Raw genomic sequence first — 6,000 nt, 5'->3', positions numbered from 1 at the left:
CACTTAAATTAATTTTTTCATTTACATATTGTATGTTCTGACTAAATAAATTTCTTAAGAGAAAAAATATTGTAGATATTATAAATAAATAATAAATATTATTATAAATAAATAAAAATAAAGAAAACACATAGCCATTTAGCTGATTTTTTCATGTAAAGGCCAAAAATGGGACATCCCCCAAATTGGGGGACATCAGAATTCGTTTTAGAGGTATGGTTCCTTCGGCAAAGTTTCTTATTTTGATCCCTAGAATACGATTTTCACAGATCAATGAGCGATTTTTAAATCGACCCGCCCTAATATATATATATAACATATATAATTGGCGCGTACACCTTTCTGGGTGTTTGGCCGAGCTCCTCCTCCTATTTGTGACGTGCGTCTTGATGTTGTTTCACAAACCTACAGTTTCAAGCCGACTCTGAACGACAGATATTTTTATGAGGAACTTTTTCATGGTAGAAATACACTCGGAGGTTTGCCATTGCCTGCCGAGTGGCGACCGCTATTGGAAAAAACTTTTACTTCATTTTCGTGTTTCACCGAGATTCGAACCTACGTTCTCTCTGAATTCCGAACGGTAGTCACGCACCAACCCATTCGGTTACGGCGGCCGAAATGTAGATATTTAGATGTCCCAATATGCCTCCTTGAGGAGCGCCAGACTTCACGACAAATAAGTCAGAAGAGACATTGCCAAAATCAACAATATAATGTTTCGCTCAAATAAAATTTAATTAATTCAAGGAAAATTGAAGGAAAGCTAAGGTTCTTTAATATAACTACTAACACCTTATGGGAGACTCTATCGAATGCTTTCGGAAAGTCAGTATAAACTGTATCGGCTTGATGGTCTTCTTGAAAAGCAGTAAAACACTCTTCAGTAAAAGTCGTGAGACTGGCACCTGTTGATCTGCCTCTGAAAAAACTATGTTGGTTTGGGCAAATCAAACTACTAAGTGCGATTAATAATTTCTCTTTACCTATGCGCTCAAACATTTTGGATACCGTGGACAATTTCGAAACCTGTTTGTAATTGACAACGTTATTCTTATTATCGATTTTGAAAATTGATGTTATAGAAGCCCTTTTCCAGCCAGACTTCCTGAGAATGATTGTTCAAGGTTTAATAAATGAAAAAAAAAAAAAATCTAAACTATCATCGACATCCATTTTTTAGATGATTTTAGAGATTCGATACTCCTTCTAACGTCTTCGATTCGGAGATGTAATAATTATCAGCAAAAAGATCCGAATTTGAGCGGTTGTCACTCGTCAGTGATTTTCCGAGACCATACATCAAAACAGAGGAAGATCAAGCAAGGTGTTCCGCATGGTGGTGTCCTTTCACCCTTGCTGTTCAACTTCTATATCTCCAAACTTCCCCAGCCACTAGAGGGAGTCTCCCTGGTCTCATACGCTGACGACTGCCTGATAATGGCGTCGGGTAATGACATGGATGGCCTGTGCTCCAAAGTGAACATATACTTCACCGAACTTTCTCACTGCGAGGAATCTCCAACTTTCCCCCACTAAGTCCACGGCGAACCTCTTTACAACCTGGACAAAGGAGGTCAAACTGAAACTTAAGGTAAAAGTCGATGACACACCAATTCCGACTATAAACAATCGCAAATCGTCAGGAGACACCTATTAAATTACGCCGACGAGATCCAGAACAAAACTAATGGACATCTATTGGACCAGACAGTGTTTAGACAAACATTAAACGACATTCATCGGGAGACCGTTACCACCTTCTTAAGCTCCCGACCACCGAATGCCGTAATCGGAGTCCAATCACCACCTACAGCAAATAAAGGACTTCAGTTTCCCTGTGAGACCCGCACAACACTGGCACAATTGCGTTCTGGATATTGTAGCAGGTTAAACTCCTACTTATCCAGAATTGATCCCGACATACCAAATATAGGGTGGGCCATGTAAAATTTGCTTTTTGAATCGGCTATAAAAACAAAACTAATCAATATTTTTGCAAGCTTTTTTTTATTTTGAAGATTGAACATTGTCATTTATGAATGAAAAATAATATCGTTCAAATGACTGCCATGACTGGCTTTGCAGTAGGTCATTCGATCAACCTAATTTTTAAGCACATTTTCGATTGTTTGGGCTGCAATTTTATGAATGGTAACTTCGATTTCGTGTTTTAAAGCATCAATCGTCTCTGGATGGTTCGCATAGCATTTGTCCTTAACGGCTCCTCACAAAACATAGTCCAACGGGCTTAAATTACAGCTTCGAGGCGGCCAATTGATATCGGAATTCAAAAACGGTAGCCAAAAGTTCGAGTGTAACTTTGGCAGTGTGACAAGTTGCACCGTCCTGTTGAAACCAAATGTCATCCATGTCATCCTCTTCAATTTTTGGGAACAAAAACTCGTTGAGCATGTCACGGTAACGCTCGCCATTTACTGTAACCCCGGAAGAAGAAGAAGACTCACCACTTTGGAAATAGGTTTTCAATATTTCCCAATTTTGTTCAAGCGTATAGCGTCCCATTTCGTAAATGTCAAACCTTTAAGTAAATTATGAACACATTTGACATGTCATTTGTGTTACCATTCTCAAAAAAATAGGTGGTTCAAAAAGCAAACGCTATAGGGCGCTCCCTGTATATGCCCGGCACGTGAAGGCACCCCGCACGACACTAACCACCTCTTCACATGCCTCTTAAAACCTACTCATCTAACACATGAACGCAACCTGTCGAAACAGCATGTTTCCTGGCCTAACTTTAGATGAGCTAGACGAAGGCGAAGTACAATTAGAGAATCGGTTGCCTCTAGAGGCTGTTAGAAAATGTGAAATGACCAAGTTAATTTATTAATTTTTAATAAAAGTTAATTATTTATTTTCTTAAAAAATACTAAATCATATATTATACACATGTTTGTTTTACAATTAGCGTAATATTTAACTTAAGAACAAATATTTTGTTACAGTGTAAATTACGAGAAAAGTAAGGGTACATGTACATTAATTAAGTATAATATCTGTATGTTTATGTAAGTATGTCCACAATAAGGATTATCTATAAAAAAAATATTCAGATTCATGAACTGGGATTTTAAAGATAAATAATCAGAGAAAAACGAATTTATTTCAATTGCAACCGAAGTGTTAATCATAAATAATAAATATAGATAAACGCAATTGAGAGACTTTGCAAATACCTACATATATATGAATGTATGTATATACCTATGTATGCACAGGTACAAAAACAAACATTTGAAGTCATATAGAGTACAAGTACAATAGGTTAGGTTAGCCTGGTTGGCAATAAGCCACGCATAGACCTTTTGGTACCTAGCGATACCAGATGACCTCTATGAGTACCGAAAGTAGACATCATGTAGAATGTAAACGCTTTTGGCGAATCTAAGCAGAGCTGGGCGATCCGCTTTTGAGACGACCTCCAAACCCTCACACAATGGAGCTCCCAGACATTTTAAACGCGTTTTTAATAATGCCGGACAGACGCACAGAAGTGTTCTAAAGTTTTCTCAACATCCTCTCTGCATTTCCTGCAATTGTCCGTGTTAACAATCCCTATCTTGTACGCATGTGCAGCCAATACCTATGATACCTACCTATGATAGTTCTGCAGTCCTTTCGCGAGAGCGTAAGTACGAATTGAGTCAGTTTTTTGTCCTTAGTTCTACACATAACTTTTGTTGTTTTGCATGTGGTCAGATTAGTCCACCTAGCTTCCACTCGCTTTTTCATGTAGTCGTCCATTTCATTGTATATTGTATTTAGCGGTTTTGGTATGTCATTCTCTTGTTCAAATGGTAGTCTAACAGCACTTTTTGCTATCTCTTCTACTATTTCGTTCCCCATAATGTCTTTGTGACCAGGTACCCAATAGATATGCAGTCTACTAGCCTTTCTGTGCCCCCCCTGTTCCGTCGAACATTGTATTAAGTACAAGTACAATAGTTCGGTCTAAAATTAAGGGGTTAAGGGTAGTCAGTATTGTCGAATTTGCATTTTCTTAAAGTATAATGTCTAAACATTGTGTGAAAATTTTAAGTGAATCCGAAAAATACTTTTCGAGTTATTCAACAATTAACAAAGGGCGATCGGACGCTCCGGAGCTCGATAGCAAAACTTTAAATGGGTTTTTCTCAAAACTATGTTTTTAAAACTGGTGATCACTGTAACTTAAAAACTGTTTAGTAGATTTCAATAAAATTTATACTGCTTTTGAAAACCATAAGAAACTCGTGTCTGATCGAGGGATTTTTTTTCTGAAAAAATATTTCCTGAGCCCGCCATACTGAAAAAAAGCTGCGATCAGGCATAAGTAATTTCGGATTTCACTCATAGATGGTTTCAGTTGAATTTTTAGGTTTGCAGACATAGTACAAATGTAAAACACATTTTGTTATTTGATAGTTGGCAATTCAGCTGTCAATCAGTAAAAAAAGTTCCTTGATCGGTTGCGTAGTTCTCGTTTGGCGTTCGTTGAAAAATGGAAAATCAAAAGGAACATTTTCGTCATATTTTGTTTTTTTAATTCCGCAAAGAGAAAACCGTATAGCAAGCTCAGAAAAAGTTATGTGCTATTTATGGTGACCAAGCCTTAAAAGAACGGCAGTGTCAAAATTGGTTTGCCAAATTTCGTTCTGGTGATTTGATGACGCCTTAATCAAAGCAATAATTGACTCGGATCGTCACAGTACAACAAGTGAGATTGCAGAAAAGCTTCATGTATCACATACATGCAATGAAAACCACAGCTTGGCCGTATTCAAAAACTTGATAAATGAGTTCCTCACGAACTGAAAGAAACGCATTAACGCAACGCATTAACAGCTGCGATTTGCTAAAAAATGTAATGAACATGTTTACAACAATATCAAGCGGAAAATATCGAGGAGCAGGCCATGTGAACCAACTCAAACAACATCAAAAGCTGATATTCATCAAAAGAAGGTTTTTTATCAGTTTGGTGGGATTACAAAGGAATTGTATACTTTGAACTCTTACCACCCAACCGAACGGTCATTTCTGATGTCTACATTGAACTACTAACGAAATTAAAGAATGCAGTTGAAGAAAAGCGGCCCGAATTAACAAATCGAAAAAGTATTGTATTCCATTATGATAATGCAAGGCCATATTTGGTCACTCGCCAACAATTATTGGAGGTTGGTTGGGATGTTTTGCCACATCCACCATATAGTCCTGACCTTGCCCCATCTGATTACTTTTTGTTTCGATCTTTACAAAACTTCTTGAATGGTAAAAATTTCAATAATGATGATGATGTCTCAATTGTATCTGATTCAGTTTTTTGCTAATAAAAACCAGAAGTTTTATGAACGTGGGATTGTGATGCTGCCTGAAAGATGGTAAAAGGTCATTGATCAAAATGGGCAATACATTACAGAATAAAGTTATTTAGTTGCATGAAGAAATTGTCTGTTAATAAAACTAATTTCTCTTGTCCGATTGATTTTAGATGAATCTCCAAGGACTTGTGATGATCACCGCAAGAGGTTTCTGGAGAAACGGGCTCCACACAAACGGCGATAACTTTTACAAGATATTAATTTTTTTTTAATTTTGCTAAAGTCAAGTCGAAACATCATGCGTTAATGCTATGTTTTTATTTTTGTAAAATAAAGCAATTGACTGCCAAAAAAAAAAATAATTGAAAATCGTCATTTTTTCGGGCCTCTGAAAACTACAACTTTTGCTCTTTCCAAATTCTAAGTCGGAAGTAATTTTTTAATATAAATGAAGCAAAAGGCGCGCAGTAATGAAACACCATAGTGCGGATGAAATCGGTGCCTCTAAGTTTTTTTATATAGTTCTTATCGGCTTTTTGCATTTTTTTGTTATTATTGTAACAGCATAAACTGTTGGTGTGACAGCAAAAAGAGGAGTAAAAATACGTAACTGCAACTTAAACACCCATGAAGTGCGAAAAGTTATTCGCATGACGTGAAACAGTACAAAGAG

This window comes from Anastrepha obliqua, chromosome 3 (assembly GCF_027943255.1).
Source record: "Anastrepha obliqua isolate idAnaObli1 chromosome 3, idAnaObli1_1.0, whole genome shotgun sequence".
NCBI classification, from domain to species: Eukaryota; Metazoa; Arthropoda; class Insecta; order Diptera; family Tephritidae; genus Anastrepha; species Anastrepha obliqua.
This window is presented reverse-complemented; position numbering follows the sequence as displayed.